We start from the raw sequence: 21,059 nt of genomic DNA, 5'->3' as shown, positions 1-21,059 counted from the left end.
TCTCTGTCCCCTTCCAGTGCATTTGTTCAAAAAGAAGGAAGGGAGCACTGAGTGTTCTCTCCTTGCTTTTCACCTAGCACACAGACCCCAGATCCAAGAAGGTCCCACATAGGCATGCAAGGAGATAAGTAATTACTCTCTTGACCTACAAAGGATCATAGAACAATCCTGTTCTAAGGCTGAAGGATGTAATTTTGGCTCAGGCACATACCTACTATCACGTTTTCTTTCTGTAAAAGTTACATGGCAACATAGTCATCAACGGTGAACAAAATTAGAACTCCAGTGAGTAGCAGGTAATTTCCCTAAAACATCCTAGGTAAGTTTTTTTGTGCTTTTAAATTTGCTGGTTATAGTACTGTTGGACCTGATTCACTTCATCACTGATCCCATAATATTGTTAGATGATGTACTGCATCTCTTCCACAAAGAACTGCAGAAAATTACATTTAGGCCCCTGGCAAACATTAAAACAATAGTCTGATGGGATGAGAGGAATTGTATGCCCTGTCCCAAACATGGTGCCTCCTGCCTTGTCAGACATACATGTAACGTCTGCCAGGGGCCTTAGAGAGAGAGTTTGATGGTGTCTCAGATGTTTTGCCGAAGAAAAGTAATAAACCCACAAAATATCCTAAATGGTTCTGCACAGCTTTCATGTTAGGGTTTTCCATGGAAATAAATATTACTGATTTGTTCTATAATGCCTAATAATAATAATAATATTTGTGTACTGCTTAAACCACTGTTGCATATGGAAGTTAATATTTTCAAAGCATTGGATGGGATAACTTTCTCTGAAAACAGGTTCTCAACAGGATACCCAAACAGTGCTAAAGCGTTATCTTAAGTAGATTTAAATAATTAAATTCAAAATTCTCAAACCACTCGCTGGTTCAAATTTATTTCTTTAATAACAACCTTGTTTCAGCAACACACTGGATTAGGATTTCATTTATTTGAAATTTAAGGTCTGTCCCACTCTGAATGTTATTTTAAGTATTTAGGGGAATTTTTGTGCTGGTGAAAATGAAGAGATTGTTGCATTATAAATTCATTTCCTCTGTTATTGCACAGGCCATGCACACTGCAGCTGTGAAAGCTCTGTAAGAGCCCCAGCCGTGTCCTCAAGCCAAACCCAGAAAGGATAGCTGTTGTTTTTCTACAAAAAGTTGCCCTTTTCTGACATGCCCTGCTAAAAGTACTTCCTAAACAGAGATGTCAACAGGGTTCAATCATGATGAATAATAAGGGGGCATTTAATGATGCTGATGTCTCTCCACCAGGAACACAGCTCAAACTCCAATAGGCATTTTCATCCAGAATCTCCAAAAATGGACGCCAACTATGTGTCTAGAGGTCAAAGGCCACTGCTGTATGAATCATGCTACCCAGCCCCACCAATAACATGCTATATTAAATTCAGTAAGTAGAGCTGTTGGGCTAACAGGTGTTACATTGTAAGTAATAGCTCAGTGGTAGTTACTATTCACACTAACAATTTTACAAACAAGTGAGTTTCTTATACATTCTTCATCACCTCCAGGCATTCATATTCTTTTTAAGTACAGGAACATTAATTAGATTTTGACCACAGACCCCGGATTTGACTTACCCTGACAGGGTTTCCATTAGTGTAATCTGTAGGGGAATTCACTGTTTTAACATCTGTGTGCCTGAGGCCTATCTCACATTTACTGCCGTAGTCTGAAAAGCCTCCCTTGTATGGTTGTATGTTTCTTCATGCTCCCAATTTCACAGAAGTCATTTCAGCACCAAACGGTAATTAGCAAAGGGATGGGCCTCGGCTGACATGAATGCAATTTATTGTTTTCCACAAGGCCCTGAACCGAGCAAACAAAGAACACAGTCTTGCTGTCTAGCATTTTATTAACTTGTATTGTGCTATGTACCTTACTGAAGGGAGATCTTCAAGTAAATTCAGCTGCTAATAAGCAGTAACATGCGTGCTTTTGAAGAATATTAATTTCAGTTCAATTAAGCAAGTTTGTGGGACCTCAGCCTCTAATATAGGACAGCCACTTTTATAATTATCTTCTGTATTAACTTTATCATCACCAGACTTTTTACATAAATGCAACCTTTCATCTTTAAAATGCCAACACTTCTTCAATTTTGGCAACCGTACAGCATTGCTAATTATTTGCTCATTATGTGTGGTTAACTGATGAATCATTAATAAATGAATGAATGGCTAATATATTTTTATGGTAATTGGAGATATAACTGATTGCAGACTTCCTTAGCTTCTCAAAACCGCACTGGAATGATCAGTAGCTGCTTAATTGTTTACAGATGATATTTATGCGACTGACAAGTTTTTCTCAGTTTATCACCAGTGACCTATCACACCAGGACATATTCTGTGCCACTAAACACAAGTGCAAAGGGCATTAGGCAGAAGAATGACCAGTCATATTGTATGTTTCTATTACCTCATTCATTTTATGGCTGGCAAATATTCACATATGTGCTTTAGATGACTTTCCTAACAATTCCAAGCATTCATGTGAAATCTGTGTGTACTGGCATTGGCAAACATATTTATTGCTAGCATTTGGGCCTTGTAAAATAAAATGATACCATCTTTTGGACTGTTCTTCATCAGCTCAGGTCTCAATTACTGCAATCAATAATACACAGCAGAAAAATCAGGCTTTAGTAACATTTTAGTTTAACTCCACATAGTGTATTATAGTAACTGGCTTATATAACCCCTCTCTGCCAGTGCACAGTTAATGAATTCAGAGATAATTGCTGGGTTGATTTTTTTTTTAATAAGCTATCCTTCCATAAATCATTCTTAGCATATATAGTTTCAAAACACAGCATTTAAATCTGCTTGACAATTCAAATCAAAATAAAAAGGTGGCATGATGGCCAAACAAGGCTTGTTTAGTTCCACACACACATCCTGAAGATCAAGTTAAAAATGCAAAGGAGATTACCCGTTCTTAATTATAATTATTTAACCAGGTGGGTAGTTTCTCTAATGAACATTTCTATGAAAACAGAATAACTAATGATGGTCTTAAAGAAGTCTTTGTCTTCCCATGTACTAATGATCACATTTATAAATATGCAGGAAAGCCCCCATGTACACTGCTAATGATAAGTAATTAAGCACCAGGCATGGAAAGCTATAGAAAAGGGTCACGTTAATGCACGAGAAAATTAAAAATGTAATAAAATAAGTTGTCTAGAAAGATTAAACTTCTGGCTTCTACAGCTTTTAGTATGAAAGAAATTATTCCTCCTTCCCTCCCCCCAACCTCCAGTGAAAACCAGAGCTTCTAGTAGGTATCAGAACAGACCTCAAAGTGTCTTCTTTACTTGATTTCATGCTTGTACTCAATTTAAAAATAGGTAAAACACCGGCCATTTAAAACACACACCTTCTTCAGGTCAGATTATCTCTCTGTTTGCAAAAGAGCTCTACAGCCGATCTTGAAATTATAACTAATCTCATTCCCAGACGCCATTCGGAACTTCTGGCCAAAATAAGAGAGAGAGAGAGAGACTAAGATTAAAATCTTACTTTTTATCTCTAGGTCTGTCCATGAAGAAGCTGTGATTCTATGCTCAGTGGAATCACCACTGAAGAGGACTCTTCAATTTGAGATGAGCAAAAACACTAACTTGAGGTTAAGTCTTTGGTTTAGCAGCTGAATTGAAACCACAGCTTGCTATCAAACATTAAAGGCATCTTAAAAATGAAAAAGTGGATCTTCCTTCTTTAGCAAAGAATAACTTGTATTTGTCTCTCTAAAGCCTTTAACTGAGAGTAATTTTGAGACACTTTTGAAGAGTCTTAGCAGAAATTTGTGACGCTGAAGATTTTTCCAGACATCTCAGAGCCATTGATTTAAAGTCTCTTAGACCTCCACGTTTGAAAACTCTTCCTTGCAGTTAATCCCTATATGCAGAAATCTAATTTTCTGCTGCGGTAGTTCAGGGTTCAACAAGGCAACAATTTTGGTCTGAGGGAAATAATTTACTATTATTATTTTCTCAATGAAAGCAAAATTAGATCTTTTTTTTTAATCATGTTAGGAAAATAATGAGCTTCCAATGAAGGGAGATACAGAGTAATAGAAATTTAAATGAACTCCTTCCCTTCTCCCAGTAACCCACAAAAGGCCACATTTCTTTTGTTGTTGAAGTACTGTCATCACTAAGCTTTCTTGACTGTTTTTAAAGGCAACTTAATGCAGAGTTATTTCAGCTGAGCGCAAGGCTTAAATTTGCATCAGAAATAATGACATGCAATTGAACCCTAAGACAGGACAGGCATTAAGTACCTGGCAATACCTGAAGGTGAATCTCCCATCAATAATTCAGGCTGTTCGATTTATTTAGTGTAGCACGGTTTATAATGGCCTTCCTTTGTTGTAAAAGTTCAGGAAGGTGGTACGGAGCATTTTAACATGGTTATCCTGACCCCCAGTGGCTGCATGCATCATTCTGCTCTGCAGATTCTTCTCTACAATGTACAGGTGATCATAGCTGCTGTTTTACTTTTGTTGCAATCCCAAATGACAATGTAACCTATTTCTTTATTTAAAACACAACCAAGCCTCATGTTGTGAGCTTGGGGAAACCTTGGCAAGAATTATAAATATTTTGTTAGGTTGAAACCAACGTTTCCCCCCCATTTTTAGCCTGAGCCTCAAGACTTTTTTTTAAACCATTTTAATATTCAATTTCCAAACTGATCCTTAATTACTTTACTGAATATTTCTAACACTGCTGGTAGATTGGTTCTGTCTCAGAATCTAATATGAAGCACCACAAATAGAATATTATGTAAGCTTTCACAGGGCAATGCAGCGCACCCTGACAAGTCAGTTCAGTTTTTGTTTTTATGGGTTATGTAGCGCAGCCTGCCTGTTCAAGCTGTTTCATTTTGTCTGTAACCAAAAATCAAATAACCTGAAATAAAGCTTTGATGGCTAGCCACGACAGTGCAAACAAATAAACTTGGCCCTGGGAGAAAGTAATGCAGGCTGTTGAGACAGGCAGTCTACTGCCAAACTCCATGGTGGGTTGGGGACTTACATCCCCGCTTCAGGATTTAAGTATTTAAATATTCCATGAAGAATGATGAATATTGATACCTTGATACTTTAATATTTCATATCCCTGATACTCCCCCTTCTTTCCCCCAGACCCACCTCATATATCCAGTTTGTTTCCGTCTAGTCAGTTTACACGGCACAGCACAAGATGACGTGCAAACCAACTACTGATCAGGCTATTACTTCTGAAGTGAGATTTGGAATCGGGGTTTGCCACAGCCATTCCACAAACAGATGGCGAAAAGAAAGCCAGAGCCAGGGTGACAGTTATTTTGAGGGAAATAATGAATCCAATTGCACTGGTGTTTAAAAGAGACAGAAGACTCATTTCTGCACTGCTGAAATTTTGTAACCGCTAAAATATAAGATAGGTCAGAAGAGCATTATTGAATTACAGAGATCTTCAATTTTAAATTATTTTTATCCTTGAGAATACATATCTGTTACAGACAAGCTCTGAAATCCGCCACTGCAAGCTCATCAGGAAAACCAAATGTTAAATGGAAAATATTTGCCAGGATTTAAAATTAGACCTATACATTACTTACAGATGTTTCAATGAAAAACACTTGAAACTCAACCACCCTGAGTAATAAACCCCACAATGGTGTATTTTTTTATACTTCAAGTTAATTTTTATGATATAAGTAGCCATACGAAGAAACCATTGCATACTGCTTAAATTAAATGTGGAGGAATGAAATCAGCAGTATCCCTTTACAGCATATGGTCCAGCAAATCAAATTACAAAGCTTTCCACATCTCATTAACTGCAATGAGTACAGTGAGTTTTCTAATAAGTCACTTCTTTTTCATGTGAGTGGTGAGCAGTGACTTATTGTAAGTATTCTCACAGGATGACCCTTGTGCTGAAATTAAGAACTAATCTAAAATGGGAAAGGTCATTTGGTCAAGTCTGATCATAACATTTCCTCATTATTGTTTTAGTTGGCATTGAAGCATATGCTTTCCCCGTGCACCAGCTGAAAAATGCCTTTGATAATTTCACTGACAGCAAGTAACCCACACACTGCCATTTAATGAGTTTGGGCAGGATTAGCTGACAATAAAGAATACAATATAAATGTTTTTATAGAATGAATTTTTCAGCAGTAAAATTTCACACAGACATACTCAGCTAATTTATTTTCATTTACTATTGAGATGTCAGTCCAAATACCTCTCAAGGTGAAAACCTAAAGTCCCCATTAGACAACTTAATCTATCGAATGTCAGAATCACAAACATAAGGACCCACCAACCCACACTAACCCACCTGGAAAAACAGCTTCAGTCAGGATGAGTGTGCAAAAGGAAGGCCATGTCTGATCGTCTGCTTCCTTCTCTGCACAAAAGAAACAATTGCTCATCATTGTAGCTTTCACTTTATATGGATTCCTGACTGAGTGGCAAAGCTGGGAGCGCAACTCAAAGTTTCTGGTTCTCGGCTTCTGTTCTCAAATCGCCATCTTGAACCCACTCTCTCTCTAAAACAGTCCACTCAAAATTACGTTGACCATAAAAATACAGCAGAGTGCACAATGAGGGAAACATATCAAAACACTGGATAAAAGAGAAAAACTAAGTCTGGTTAGAGGAAATACTTGGGAGGAAAGTCAACAGGCTGTTTTTAAGCAATTACAAACTTGTTGGGTGATCTGATGTAGCTGGGCAGGAAATTCCATAGTTTTTGGAAACCATTGACAAAAATGTTTTGGCACTTGCTTTCTTCAGTCCATACTTCAAGAAGAGTTAATATCCTGTACCCAAGAAATCCAAGAGGCAAAGTAAAATGTAAGAAGAAAGTTTAACCAATAAACAGCAAGATGTAACATACCCCGTGGGGGGAGAGGGGGGAAGTGTGGTTTAATGTATTCAGAACATCCTGACATCCCACTACAGCAATGACAGAATATGATCATTCAAGTCAGGAAATTTCCACTGGTTATTATCCTTGTGGTAAAATCCTGGGTTATTTTAAATAGTTTCTCCAGAGGTAAAATTATTGTTGGGTTTAAAAGCACTACCTCGCTCTTGTATATCCACCACTTAGAAGCTTGAAATCCAGTTATTGCTCAAATGAATTTCATTTCCCCCAATAACATGTAATAAACTCAAAGGCTTAAGCTGAATGACTAGCATTGATTTTAAGAAAATTTAACAATGAAGATGTGTGTAACAAATATATAAGTAAAAAGGTGAGCCAGACCCTACCAAGAAGAAGAGGTAGATTGAATTTTGAGGGTTATTCCTTGGGCTTCCCAGTGCTCGTGTTCCAGCTGTCTTCAAGCACAGCAGTCAGTCAGGGCCCAGTACAGGCACATGTTCCATAGCAAAGTTAGCCAAGTGGCTAATAGGAAACTAACACAAATAAGGACTAGTTAGGACAAAAGTTTCCAAAGGCCAGACTCTGGGCTGGCTTCAGCTTGCTTGAGATCTGGTCCCACTGAAAATTCAGATTCTACAAAATTCATCCTTTGGTTTGTTTTCTTTTTAAAAGCTACATTTTTAGCCCACAGTTGGAAACTTTCTAAAGATGAATAACACGTATAAGGTAGCAATGACATTTGAGGCCTGCAGAAAGCCTGAAACAACAGCTTTATGACAAATGTTAACAGCCCCCATTCATCTCAAAAGGGAATTCACTGTTGAGCTCAATGAGAGCTCTGTAAAAGCCTGATTATCAGAAAATGAAGATTTATGAACTTTGTACTTAATTTGTGCAATTACAACAATTATACCTATAGATTGGGTAACTGCATGTGCAAAAAAATAAACAAATGCACTTAAAATTAACAGCGCACTTAAAATGTCTTGCCAATTTTCTCCCTTTTGAGAGAATCTAAATGCGGTAATAAATTTATTAAACAAATAGTCACTATGTAAAGGCCCTATAATTCTACATAATGCCTTACAATATCCTTAAACATTGTAAAAAGTTCCATGATTATCAATCAAAGATGTACTTTGGATAAAGGGTAGTTTATGAAAATTGACATAATTTTAAAAGAAGTTATTTGGCTGTCTGTATGGAGCCTGTTTGACCACCAGGGAAAGAATCTAGATGGACATAAATATCTAACCAAGGCGAAGTGATAATGAAGTACCAAAATCTGAAATACTCCCACATCACTGTCCCAGAAATTTGCTCCTATAGTCAAGTCAGCGTTTGAATCTGAGGTTGGCCAGTCTGGTCTATGCAGTTCCCTTTCGACTCAGGGTTTCACTGGGAGTCAAAGGTCACAATTCTGGGGCTTGTAAGAGGCACGTCTAAGCAGAGCTACCAATTCCAAACTCAGAAGCTCAGCAATTTCCATTAGCATTTCCATCCATGTTTTACCTTAAATAGGATTCTAGTCACTCAGCCTCACTGTAGCAGAAAATTATCTATATATCTATATGCACATACTAGTTATGCATCTGCATATATTTATTTTAAAATATCTCATGCATATGCAACACAAACACATACAAAAGTTTTCTGACAGTTGTTCCTCTAGGAGTAACAACAAAAAATATTTTAGATAATTCAACAGTGGACCACTCATCAGATGTATTCATCATGGTATGAGCCATTTATAACTGCTGAGTCACCATCTGAGTTAGTTTTTGTTTGGCTTATGTTTCCACCATCTCAGCAGCAATTAGAATATAGTAAATTTTCTCTCATCAGGAATAAACATGCAAAAATCCTATGGGTATCAGAGAGCCCAGCAAAGATTTTGTCTTAATTTCCCTGAGCCCATCCCATCCATACCACCCACATTTCAGTTCCTAAATAGAGGCATACCCACAGTTGGGGCAGTTTCAAGTCAGCTATTGCTCCTCTCTTTGAGACAGGAGACAAAGGTATACTTTTCTAAACATGCGTATCTCCAGATATTTAACAAAAACATGAAGTTTGAAAGGTAACTTGTTTTTCATGAACCAGAGAAAAAATGGTCAATTATCTAGACCTGATGATCTTGTAAGGTCCCGTCCAGCCCCTAACATCTATGAATTAGTGCATGCATGTGGAACTTAACAGGTTTCAACTGAGCTTGTTTTGGTTGAGCCTTTTTATTGAAAATGTTGCCAGATGCAATAAAATAAGCCCCAGTGAAACTGACTGAGAACATGTATCATATTCTGATTGGTAATTCCCAGATTATTTCAGGTAAAAAAAGGAAAATTACTAAAAACCCAACTATTGTAAGGGAACTAAAATAATATTCCATTCCAAGGGTGAACTGGATATGAAAACATACCTTCTGCCATGGCACAGAATTTCAAAATTAAACAAGAGGAAGTCACTTACTATAACTTCCGCCGGTGGCTGATCACAAAAAATTCTCTGGCCCCAGTGAGACTTCTGGAAAAAGATGAAAAGATTATGTCTGAATCAAAACAAAATCCAAGAAGAGATCTACACTCTGGCTATTACCCTTTGGGTATGAATACAAGTTCCCTGTACCCTTTACAGAGGAAGGGAAGGACTTCAACCTATTATATCAAGTGCCTTGGAACAGTTTAGTCCTTGTGTGCCTGACTTGGAGAGTGACACTGAATTCAGCTGACTTGAACATGGTAGGGATTTAATTCTTCATCCCATCAAACAAAATGCTTCATGCTACTTTTGGAAAGCAAGGCAAAATGGAGACTAGGAAATGGAAAAGGAAATGCCTGGTGGACCAAACAACATGCTCTCAATTTGCTCTACAGCCTATCAGCAGGACAGGAGATGAGTAATGTACAAAGCTGGAAAGGAAATAAATGCAAACACATGGCAGGTAAAATGGGTTTCACAGAAAAGAAAATATTCTGTTGTAATCAATGGAAGTGACCAATGAACACTCGCCCCCAATTGTGCAGAGGACACATTCTATGATTTGTTTTTGCGCAATATTCTGAAGCGTCATGGAACTTATTGACTTTTGCCATCTTAATACTCACCAAGGATTTGTGCCAGAGATAAGGTTAAAAAAACTCAGTTGACTTACATATGACTGTTTCTTCAGGAAGAGGCTAAGTAAAAAGGGAGCAGCTCAGGAAAGAGAAAGAAAAAAAAATCTAAATGAAGAATACAGCTGTCTTCCATATATTATTACGTACAGAAATTATTTAAAAAAACTGATTTAGAATCCCAAGTCAGGTCTGGAAATGTGGGAGTTCAAGTTACCTTTTGCAACCATGATTTTTCATGGCCACTATATGTATTATGAGTATCCTTAACAACATGATTGCATAATGATTTTTCTACAGGACCCTCTCCGTGATTCATTACAAAGGATGGGTGGTGCTCAGGGAATAAAGCCTGGTTGTGTAGCAAATGAGGCCATTCACTTATCTTCCTTGATCTAGGAGTCTTTTAAATTACGAGTCAAGGCAAAATTTTGAATGACAGCCAGCACGGTTTTGTAATGAGTAGATCATGTCTGACTAACCTCATCTCCTTCTATGACCAGGTTACTCACTGCCTGGATAAGGGAGATGCAGTTGACATCATTTACTTGGATTTTAGGAAGGCCTTTAACTTAGTGTCCCATGAGGCTTTCAAGGTAAAACTAGGGGACTATGGGCTCAACAATTCAACAGTCAGATGGGGGGGATACTGGCTGTGGGATCTGACTCAAGGAGTGCTAATAGATGGATCTGTGTTCGCCAGCTGGAAGGTAGCCAGTGGGGTCTCCCAGGGTGCGGTACTTAGAGCAGTGCTTTTCAACATCTTCATCAATGATCTGGATATGGGGGGTGAAGAGCACACTGGCAAAGTCTGCCAATAACACTAAGCTGTGGGGAAGTGCAGCCATGCATCAGGGTAAGCTGATGATCCAGGTGGATCTGGACAGATTACTTAGATGGGTGGACCAGAACCAGATGCTGTTCAACACCGAGAAGTGTAAAGTGCTCCATGCAGGGAGGCAAAATCTGCAAAAAACTTAAAGGCTCGGAGGTGGTATACCAGGTAGCACTACATCTGAAAAGGACCCCGGGGGTCATAACTGCCCATAAAATGAATATGAGCAACCAGTGTGATGCTACAGTTAGCAGAGCAAACAACGCGCTGGCATTCGTCAACCCGATGCATCTCAAGCAAAACTAAGAAAGTTATTCTCCTGTTCTGCTCGGCATTAGTGAAGCCACAGCAGACTCTGGAATAGACGCCCAATGCAGGTGGTGCAGGCACCTACCCTGGAAATCTTTAAAAGGAAACTGAACGCACACCGTGCTGGAGTTATTTAACCCCAGCAGTCTTTCCTGCCCAGAGCCAGGGGGCTGGACCTGATGATTTCTCAAGGTCCCTTCCAGCCCTAAACTTCTATGAATCTGTGAGTCTGAACAGGCTTCTCTTCCTCCTTCCCAAAGTAGCTGTCTTTCCACAGTTCCCAATGAGCATACACTCCTGCTTCGGTGGCAATGTAGGCCTGGCTTTAGAATGCCCCTAATTAAGTTATTATGTTGGCAGACTCCCAAAATTTTCCTGAGGAAAATAAGCAAGAAAATGGAAATGGTGATTTTTAAAAAAAGTCTATACCTTAGAAAAGAGCACAACTTCTAATGGGACACAGAAAAGTTCATTCTCTAGCCTAAAAGTTTTCCTTCTACAGCACTGAGATTTTTTTGCAAACTTAGGAGGCTTCAGAAATATGCAAAAAGAGGTTGCAAGAATATTTTATTATAGGAAATGTTAAAAAATGGGAACACAGAACCGCTCATCTTAGCATGCTGACCAAGTCTTAGTATGTTTGTGTGTCATACTCCTTAGAACCAGTGAAAATGCTTCCTCGAGCTAGGAAGATAAGTTGTTTTAAAAATGAAATATTTCTGGAGAAAATGGATTTGTATCACAACGTAAAAAATTATGGGAATTACTACATATAGCATACTCCAAAAATAGTTCAAAGGATGGTAAAAAAAAAATCACACTCTGCAGGGTATGCTTCATCTCCCTCCAACCATAGCTGAGCTCATTTCAGTTTCATCAAGAGAACCAAGTGTCAGTTGCGTGTGGTAGGGGTAGAAGCCCTGGTTCTCCACAGACACTTAAGCACACACAGAACTTCACTATATTCAGTAGTTTCACTGCATGCGTAATGCTATACACATACAGGATGGGGCACCAGTTTTCAGAAAGCCTGAGGACAACTTATGGAATGTGGCTGTGGATTCATAGTAACATGCTTAGATCAGGAGATAAGCCAGCACTTCCCTGCAACCCGATATGTAAACACTCTTGCATTTCAAATTCCTGCCTAACACTAAACACACACGTATTATCAGGTACAGACTTGTAACAGAGCTGCCACTGGAGATGTACACAGCCGGTATGATGCAATACAACCTGCTCAGCCCTTTCATAGCAATTCAGCCAACATGATTTTAAGCATTCAATCCCGTTTCTGCAGTTTTTAAAACTTTCCTGCAATATAATTATACAGGGAATGCAGAATGATAATTGCTTTTAGAAGGAAGTTTCTCTTTTGTTTCATGTTCATCTGGCTTCCATAAATAGAACCAGAGACCTTGAACAGCAGAAAGACACATCCGTTTGTCTCCAGTTATTTATTTACAAATATAGACCCTGACAAATGCAATTTGTTCAATAAAATTAAAAGGATGCACAATCATTCATTGAGACAAAAAGGCCTGAAAGAGAAGCGTCATCATCAGTAGCTTGCTCCATCATTGCAGGCAATCAGCTGATGTCAAAGGAATGGTGGGTATTCCTCTTTCGGAATGCAGCGCTGAAATACTATTTTGGAAAGGAAAAAGAGAGAGCGAGCAAGCAAGCAAGGAATTGCAGCAATTCTTTATTCAGGCAATAATTATACAAATTAGATCTCTGAAAAGCTAGAGAATGACTGTGCCTTGAACCCCGTCTGTGTGCATAGAACAATGGAGAAATTAATAATTAAATCTATTACATATGCTCGTAACTCAGCACAAAAGATACCTCACTAGTTCAACCACTTCTGCATTTTCATTTGAATAAAGCTTTCACACATTTTTCTCATTATATATGTATTATATTTTAAATTTAATGGCTTATTTTGTTGCCTTTATGTTTTGAATTAATAAGGCCATACTTTAATGTGCTAATGCTGAATAGTGTTAGCCTGCATTATAATTATTACTCTGGAAAAAACCCTTTTTTCCCCAATGGTGAAATCAATTTACTCATAACTTCCTGTCTCTCATAATCTCTGCAAGTGTTGCTTGAATCTTGAAGCTGTTCCCCTTATGGAAAAAAAAAGAAAATAAAAGAGTTTGTAGATGCTGAATGTCTGTGGAAAGAGGAGGAGCTCAAGATGGAATCCTTCTAAATTTGGACAAACAGATTAGGATTTTTCAGTAAATTAAAAGCAATCAGCAGTCCAGATAAATCAAGCTCAAGCTATTTTTCTGACAAAGAATAATGCACCCCTTGAAATTCAGATGGTACCATTAATTTTAACATGGAATCATTTCACTTTTGTCTTCCGCTAGAGTGGCAGGAACTTGCAGGACTAACAAGTAGGATGCTAACAAGTAGGTTCAAAAGGGGAGCTGGAGCCGGGGCGTCTGAAGGATTAGAACTATAGCAGAGGAAGGAGTTGGCCTAGGGCAAAAGCTAGACCAGTGACCAAGGACTATGTCTGCCCAGTTGGAATAAAAAGGTCTCTTCCAGCATCTGAAGTACTGGGGGTGGGATGAAGAAAACAATGAAAGATTTCAGATTTAAATATTTTGGAAAGCTATTTCCAACTCCTACTTCCTTAATGAAGCCTGACTCCAGGTCCTTGGAGTCTGCAGTCCATGCGAGACCTCCGAAGAGTGCCAAATGGATTAATGTGAACGTCATGACCGATTTCTAGCAGATCTTACCCCTCTCGAAAGTTATTTAACCAGCATTAATTCTTTCAACTACCATAGTGTCTGAGATTTTAAAATAGTGAATGGATTGATGATGCAGACTTCAGAATTCAGATCAAAGGATGACAATGACCTAAATACATGACTTATACACCAGTGCAATATACACTGTATTGTACACTAATAAAAATTACACCAGGACCTGGAGCAGAAAGACAAGCTACTGGGGCTGTGTGAAGCTTTGGTCCCTGATTCAATTCAGTGGAGACTGGGCCCAATTCATTCTGACCCTTTAATCTCTTTGATTTGAATTGGAACCCTCTGAATTGATTTGGAGAGATTCAGCAAGATCCAGTGATTTGGAGATAGACACAGCTTTAAATGGTGGTTTTTTGTTTTTTTTTACATACCTCTAGGTAGCAGGCAGCTCATGAATGCTGCGATGAGGAGCAAATGGAGTGCCCCAAAGGAGCATGGGGGGCTCCCCAGTGCGCTTGGCAGCAGACCTGGAAGTGGACCAGGAGCACTTCCAGTCTACGTCCGAGTCCGCTGTGGAGCACACAAGGGGGGACCCCCAGGCACCTCTGACTCAGCAACTGGTGCCTCCTGGGTCTGGGGGGGCACCTAGAGTCCCCCCATGGCCAATCACCAAGCTCAGGAATGGGGGGGGGGGGGGGTCCAGCACAGTCCCTTGCAGACCCGGAAGTGGACTGGAAGTTCTGGTCCACTTCTGGGTTTGCTGCCGAGCACATGGAGGGCCTGTGGGATGCTCCATGTGTCCCAGCACTGCAGTGATCATAAGCCACACTGGTACCTTGAGGTATGTAGAAAAAACATTTAAAGCTGTGTCTATGTCCAAGTCAGCATCAAATCTTCAGATTTGGCCGAATCGAATCAGGGACAGTGATCCAAACCAACAAATCGAATCACTGTCCCCAATTCGGGCCAAATCCAGATCCAAATCGAAAAGGGTCTGTTTTGCACACCCTACAAGCTACAATTTCAGAAGAGCAGCACCTAGTAGGTTGCTATTACAGATCTCACCACTAGGTGGCAAGTCTTTAGAAAACTGCAACCCAAGATAGATGTAGACACACACAAACACATACCAGAATAGTTTTATCCTTTCATTTTTCCCAAACTAATATTATAGATATAAGTAAGTTATAGCAGTGTAGGCTGTACATCATTTTATACCCATGTAAAGGTTAATTACACTAGTATTAATATGTGGTGTGTCTGAACTCTCAGACACCTTTAAAACAGGCCCACGAGCCAGATGAGGCGCACGGGGCTGGCCATCAGGCCCATGGACTAGGCCCTGTGCACTAGAACTGGTACACAGGGCCAGTCCCCACAGGCACCTTATACACTGCATGTCCTGGACCAGCCCTGTGTACCACGTGCAGCTCATGCACGGTGCCAGCATGGAGCATGTGTTGTATGAAGTGTCCTGACTGGACACTTCCAAGAGAAGTGGTACTGGCTCCTACCCTGGGGGTCTTTAAGAGAAGGCTAGTTGTATACCTTTCTGGGGTAGTTTGACTCCAGTACTCTTTTCTGCCATGGCAGGGGGTTGGACTAGATGATTTACTCAGGTCCCTTCCGACCCTAGAAACTGGCTCTGGTGTATGAGGCCAGTCTGTGGTCCCAGAGCTAATGTGCAGGGCTGATGTGGAGTGCATTTCCTCTGAAAGTACATGAGAGGACATTTTCCATCAGTACTATGATAATAATAAAAAACCTTTATAATGTACTTTATAGTAATAGTACTCTTTGGCTTCTGCTTAAAAACAAGAATGGGTTTAACAGAAACTCTTAAAAACTTTTCAGTGAATGGAGAAAAATGGAGGTCACTCTTTCCTTAAAAATTCTCCATAGTCTTATTATTTCTCATTAGTCTTATATTACTTAAGATTATCCTTTAAACACATGCATACCTTCTCTCTACCTTGACATGATTATACATATTTTTTCAAAATTCTGAGCATTACCTGGTCTTGAATCCTCATCTTAAACTAGGGGTGGACAAAATATGGCCCATGGGCTGGATCCGGTGCACAGAGGGGCTTTATCCAGCCTGCAGTGGGTCCCTTTGTCCCACCTGGCCCAGGCACCACCCACCTGTGGTGCATCCTGTCACCCCCTGGGGGTGGGACACACAGGGGAGCTGGGACAACTTCATGGCTGGACTGCCTTTCTAGGCATGCCAGGCAGCAGCAGCTCCTTCCAGCTGCCACTGCTGCTGCCCCAGCCTCGGTCCCGGCAGGGACTTGTGCACACAACCTTGACCCACCTCAGTCCGTACCCACTCTTGATTCACCCGCCCAGGCTAGGCAGTGGCAGCAGTGGTGGCTGCCAGTCAGAAACTGTTGCGCAGACAGGGGAAAAGTAGCCCCTCTCTCTCACTGCTGCTGGGCTCTTCCTGCTGAAGCCTCCCAGAGCCCACACCAGGCTGTCATGTGTCTCCGCTGCTTCTGAGCTGCCCAGCAGGCCAGCAGTGGCAGTGCAGAACAGACAAAGGGCAGCCCAGTGTGGGTTCTGAGCAGCTGTAGCAGGAAAGTCCTGGTAACAGCAGGGGAACGGGCCACTTTTCCCCTGTGCTGAGCAACAGATTCTGCCTGGCCACTGCCGCTGCTCAGCTCAGGCGAGTCCAGAGGCAGGGTGGGCTGGATCAGGGCTGCGTGCATGGGTCCCCATCAGTACCATGACACTGGGACCAGAGGCAGCAGCAGTTAGAAGGAGCTGCCACTGCTTGGGATACCTACAAAGCCAGTTCAGCCACAGAGCCACCCCAGCCCTGCTGTGTGCCTGGGGGCAGCAGGACATGCCATGGGTGGGTGGTGCGGAGCAGGCACAGGGCAGGCTGGGGTTGGGGCTGTGCGTGTGTTCCGGCTGATCTGCTCCCACTGAGGTGAGTCTAGAGCAGGTGTGAGATGGGGCTGCTTACTGTTGGCTGTGGTGGGGAGACACAATAGGGTGTGCAGGCTCCAGGCTGTTGTGGGGTAGTGGCGGGTGCTGACAGGCTCAAGGAGGGTACATATGGGGGTCTCCCATGCACAACCCACCATACCCACAAACCCCACAACCACACCCTCCTCCCACACACAATCACAGACCCCACAAACACCGCACCTACCCACACCCTGCCCCAGATCTCCCCTCACACTCCACACCCCTCCCCACATGCACCTCCCCCACCTTTGCACGGAATGCCACTCACTGTTATGTGCACGCACCCCACCACTCATGCACCCACACACCCCCATGCACACCCCACACCCACACCCCCACCACACACCCCACAGTCCCCCCACAAACGACATACACACACATCCCCACAAACACCACCCTACAATCCCCCCAGACTCACCCACCCACACCCTACATATGCACATACCCCACAGCCCCCCATAGACTCCGTATCCCCCACCCTTGCACAACCCCCTACAATATACAAGAATAAGACTTCATTTTGAGCTATTATGCAATCACCTCTATATACATGATGCAAACACAAATGAGGACAATTAAAAAAAAATCAAAATATGTTATTATGGATGTTTGATTTTTAGTATACAATTTGTCTTTTTCAGGTTCCAAGATGGCAAACCCCCTTCCCAAAAGGAGTACTTCCAGGGGCAAGGGCAAGGACTTCTGGTGGCGAAGTTCAGGGGGTTAGGGGGCAGGACTTCCAGTCCCAAGATGGTGACCAGAGGACAGGGCACCTGACAAGGGGCAAGGCTACCCTTGTGGCCCTTGACAACTACTCACCAAAACTTGTTAGCCAGCCCTCCAGCTAAAATAATTGCCTGCCTCTGGCCTAGAGGCTAATAGGAATGCATACTCTTTATCTGGAAAGCTCAAAGAAGAAAGACCTCTTAATTTCTGGAGAGAACATTAACAGAAATTCTGATAAAATCTCACATCAACCCTGCAATGTGGGATTACTTTAGTCTTTTTGCATAGCTATTCAGGATTGCTAGCCTCACTTCATCATGCAATATAATATGCATTTGGCACTGCAGCAACCCTTTCATCGGAGTTTCAGTGGAAGAGAGCTGTTACACTGTTATGCTTGTTTAAGCAGAAAGGTTACTATTGTTCCTTTATAGTATACTATAGCTCAGTGGAGGTGCAATAAGAAGCTCAGAAATATGCCAAAAAGGTTTGTGAAAAAATAAACATTTTCTATTTGCCTTTTTAAATATCAACATGACCAATTTTGCAGGCAGTTACTGAGATAAAAAGCAGCACTTTAAACATTTAATCAATACAGAAAAACAAGTGAGCAACCCATTTTGGGTGAAAGGGCAACCTCTTAAGGTTAATTCTTCACCCATATAAATACAATGCCAACATAATTTTATAACTTAGAATAGCCTTTTAAATGCATTAAATAATTAGCTTCAATTTAGCACTGAAAACCTCTCTGAATCAGGGCACAAGAAAGGAGACACTGTTATAAAAACACCTCTAAGGAATAATGTGAAAAGAAAAAAAGATGCTAGTTTATTTTAAGAGAAAATTCTATCCTATTCATCCTGCATTAATGGCAATTTGGTGAATCTGAAACATATAACCTCTCTGCCACAGGAAAGCAGTTCATTTTATGTTAAATTAAGCTGGAACGAGGTTAGCAGCAAGAATCTTGACCCTTTGTAAAAGGCAAACTTGACAGCAGAAACACAAGTACTCCATTAAAATGGGGGGAGATGACATCACATGCTAATGAAGCCTTTCAAAGCAGCAAATAAGCCTTCGCTCTTTGACATGAATATTCCTTTTGCACCACCTAGTGACTGAAATGCAGAATTATCCACTTTCTGGCAATTCATTCAAGACTGGAGGTTTTGGTGGCTAGTTTTATCTAGTAAACTCTAACTAACATTTACACTTCTATCAGTGGATTTGCTTGCAGTGTTTGTGAACCGTTTTGAAAGCATGAGTCTTGAAGAAAAGCAATGCTCAGGCTGTTAAAAAAAATAGTCAGTGAGGCAGAGGCAACCACATAAGGGTGAGAGCAATGAATCTGTCAGCACTTATCCCTCATGAAACCTAGGCTTGCAGCTAAATAATTACCTCCTGATAATTGTTCTGAGCTTGATGAAGGCTGAAGATAGGCAGCTTACAGTTCATCTGTCCCAAGGTTCAGATCTGTACAACTTTAGATTAAAGAGCAAGTCCTTTGGCAAACGAAGATGCACAAATGACCTTCCTGATTACTATATAACAGCCGTCTCCTAAAAAGGAGAGAGAACAGACAGGCAACTGGACCCAAGAAATGACTGGATGCAATGCAAAGATTTTGCAGCATGTAGTTTAAGGCTTCATAGTCCTGTGGTAACATAGGGCCCTTCATGTCCCTGGAACCATTACACCCTGCTGCCAGACAGCTCCAGCTATAGAAGTGCTGATTGACCAGCACACTGCAAGAATCCTTCAGCCCCTCTGCTTCCCTCCCAACCATCTACAGCTTAACATCTTTTTCCTACTAGATCTTCCTTTGTTTGAAAGGAGCTGTTTGTTTGGGATGGCTCATCCAGATCTTGATACCCCTGTGCTCATTGGGCAGCCAGATAGCTCATTTATTGCATTGTGCATAAATCTTAATGTTATATGGATTGACTGGTGTCATATTGAGCCCTATAATGCTGAGGATGAGCTCTGATTTTTTTTTAGTGCAAAACTAATTAATCTCTCACACCCATATACTTGTAGGGATGATTAGTATAGAAATTCTATTTTTGAAACTACAGGCTAGGTTATAACACTCTATTATCATGTTAAATTACAGGCGTGCAGAATGCCACATTGTCACTTGCTTTTGATGAAGGGTCTTAATGTAACATTGGGCCATATGTAGCATCCATCTTGCTCCTTCCAACAAAATAAGGACCTAGGCCAGGTACAGACATTACACTTCTACCAATAAGTGATTGGAAACCAGTCCATACCTGTAACAGAACAGAAGTTCGGCACGCAGACTGATTTAAAAATTGTGGAACCTAACCTAAAGCTAGGGACAGAAATTACACATAAACTAGTGTAAGTGATTGGAAACCGGTTCAAACCTGTGACACAACAGAAGTTCAGTGCACATAAACCACTTTGAAAATGTCTGAAAATGGTTTAAGATAAACCTGGACGGAAGTAGTATCAGACTGAAGTGATTTAGGTTAAATCAGTTTATTGAACTTCTGTCCCAGGCCCCTCTAGATTCAAGCTGTCTACTCCAGCTGAGCAGGGAGGCATGCTTTAGTGCTCCCAAGCTTCTAGCCTGGGCCACTGTAGGCCTGTGGCTGCATTTCTAGAATCAAAAGTGAATGTCTGTTCACTTGCTTATCAGTTCAATCTATGCAGTTTAGGTTAACCTGTGATGATTGAATTGATTCAGTCTCAGGTTTTTAGACTGTCTGTAATTAGCCTAAGATCTGCTCCTCAAAACTCTCCACCAGAGAGATAATCTGTGTTCTGTTCACCAGCCTGTGAGCTATCTGTAGGTTTAGAATGACTGTGGATTTCTGTTACCTTACAAATATTGGTGATGCTGCCCTTTGCCGTCTTCCAAAACTGCTGATGAAGTACCACAAGTGTCCTTTGCTGAAGAGCCCTTTACTAAATAAATAACTGCACATCTGTGAGTAAACCATTTTAAAGAGCTGGGTGTTAGGTTGCAACACAAATTAGGAATACATTAATATGCATTTTAGACTACTTTGTCTTATTTAGTGACTTGCTTCATACATGGACTTGCATACATGAGTCTCTGAGCATTTTATGACATTAGTAAATTAAGACTCACAACATACAAGTCAATTATAGACATATTACTTGCCCTTTGCTGATGAGGCACAGCAGTTAATATTGCTTATCTACAGCTGGACAGGAAGTGTCTGTAGTAAGGAAAGCTCACAGCCTATGCAAAGCACCACAATAACACGGTTATCATGCTTCTGTACCTAAGCTATCTCAGATGGACACAACTCAGGTTCTTACATAGCCCTGTGTATGCTATACAGATGTACTCTCAGTGGGCTGAATGTCATACTGCAGATTTGCTATTCTTAGTATACTAAATTGGTTGGCTGGTCCTTAAAGGTGAACTAAAAATACATTAAACCAACA

General features: G+C 40.8%; 1 long non-coding RNA gene across 1 annotated transcript in view; it reads right to left on the bottom strand.

Annotated features, from left to right (window-relative positions):
• LOC149863660 (uncharacterized) overlaps window positions 1–4,397 on the bottom strand; it is a 100,129-nt gene extending 95,732 nt beyond the window's left edge. The window contains exon 1 of the long non-coding RNA XR_016442639.1: window positions 4,323–4,397. This is a non-coding gene — a long non-coding RNA (uncharacterized LOC149863660). The remainder of the gene's footprint in view (window positions 1–4,322) is intronic.
• Between the last annotated feature and the right edge of the window lie 16,662 nt (window positions 4,398–21,059).

The sequence above is a fragment of the Crocodylus siamensis genome, chromosome 5 (assembly GCF_052110815.1).
Source record: "Crocodylus siamensis isolate JL-2025a chromosome 5, ASM5211081v1, whole genome shotgun sequence".
Classification (NCBI taxonomy): domain Eukaryota; kingdom Metazoa; phylum Chordata; order Crocodylia; family Crocodylidae; genus Crocodylus; species Crocodylus siamensis.
Note: the sequence above shows the minus strand (reverse complement) of the source record. Positions and strands in the feature narration are given on the sequence as shown.